This window comes from Hylobates moloch, unplaced genomic scaffold (assembly GCF_009828535.3).
Source record: "Hylobates moloch isolate HMO894 unplaced genomic scaffold, HMol_V3 SCAFFOLD_9, whole genome shotgun sequence".
NCBI classification, from domain to species: domain Eukaryota; kingdom Metazoa; phylum Chordata; class Mammalia; order Primates; family Hylobatidae; genus Hylobates; species Hylobates moloch.
Window position 1 is genome coordinate 117,090,091 of NW_026652284.1, and position 1,657 is coordinate 117,091,747.

A 1,657-nucleotide genomic window follows, 5' to 3' on the forward strand; every position below is an offset into this window, starting at 1 on the left:
GATTTCCTTCTCAGCCAGGGCTCTTACAATTTAACCTGAAAGACTGGTTCAGGACATGAAGGAAAGTGGGAGATGGACATGCCTCATTATACCTCTCCAGCATTTGCATCAACACAGACTTTAAGTCTGATAAGACACATTTTACAACCTATTCTCTCTGAAGCCTGTGAGCTAAAAGCTTCATCTGTATAGTAAAACTTTGGTCTCTACAACCTGTTATCGCAAACCCAGACATTCCTTTCTGTTGATCCCAGGTCTTTAGACAAACTCAACCAATTGTTAACTAGAAAATGTTTAAATTTACCTATTGCCTGGGATCTCTCCCCACCCCCCTAGCTTTCCAGGCTTTCAGTTGTCTCACCTTTTTGGACCAAACCAATGTATTTCTTTTATTTTTCTTTTTGAAGGAAAATTTGTATTATTTTAATTATTTTTATGTACAGAAAACTCAACAGTGTACATTTAACCCAGTTTAGTGGCAAGTTCTGTAGCCTTTGCCTTTTCGAGCTTGGCGATACGAGCCACAGACTTACGACCTAGGACGTTGCCACCCCAGTGACAGCGGATCTCATCGTATTTGTCGTTGTAATTGGTCCTGATAGCTTCCACCAGCTTAGCCAAAGCGCCTTTGTCTTCCAAGTTCACCTGTGTGAAGGCGACAGTGGTGCAGGTCTTCTGTGGACTAGACATCCCAGTCTTGCCTTCCTCTTGATAATGAAGTAAGGGACCCCCATTTTTATGACACAAGGCAGGCAAGAACACAACCAGCTGGAAGAAAGCATTAGCTGAAGAGTGTATTTTGACCAAAAGCAGTAAATTTCAGTTAGCTTGTAACAATATTTCTTAAATGCGTTTCATTGAAGTCTCATGTCTCCCTAAAATATCTAAAACAGCTGCTTTGTTTTAGATCACCTTGGGCCCATGTTCTCACGACTTCCTGAGGGCTGTGTCAAGGGCCATGGTCACTCATATTTGGTTCAGAATAAACCTCTTCAAATATTTTACAGGGTTAGACTGTTTTCATTGACGATAATTTGGTTTCACAGAGTTTGACTGTTTTCGTTGGTATGGTTGAGACATTATCCCTGGCAGAAGGCTGGACTGGAATGGACATCATTTGATGAGCTCGTCTCCTCTTAACAATCAAAGCCTGTTTTCCAGTGCCAATAAACTGTTGCCTTATATATTGTTTTCCCATTTTTATAGTTGTTTACTGCAAAAAAGAGTCTGGTACAGGTTACTTTGCTTAAGCCTTGACAAAGTTTTATTCTATGATTCTTCAATCAATGTTTCTGTTTTGTTTATTCTGTTATCTCTGTTATGTCCTACCATAATTCTCTCATTAATAGCTCATATTCTTTTTCATAGCATATTCAATTCTTTAGCAGTTTCTACTTCTATGTTTGCGAGAAAATTGAAAGCTTGATTTCTTATTTTGACAAGTTTTCTAAAGGTTTCAGCATGCAATATTCTTTTTTTTTTTCGTAGCCTTACAATTTGTAATAGTTCGTCTGGTTGTAAAGCTCTTACAATCTTTCCTGATTTTAAGTCATTTTAACAACGACTTTCTCTCTTTTTTTTTTTTTAAGAAACAATGTCCTCCTTTTCATTTCTGTTGAGAACTCTACTCAGCTTTTAAAAAAATTGCTGTGTATGT

At 38.0% G+C, this 1,657-nt stretch overlaps 1 pseudogene; it reads right to left on the reverse strand.

Annotated features, from left to right (window-relative positions):
- Positions 1 to 462: 462 nt before the first annotated feature.
- Positions 463 to 762, reverse strand: LOC116812728 (large ribosomal subunit protein eL8-like; annotated as a pseudogene).
- Between the last annotated feature and the right edge of the window lie 895 nt (positions 763 to 1,657).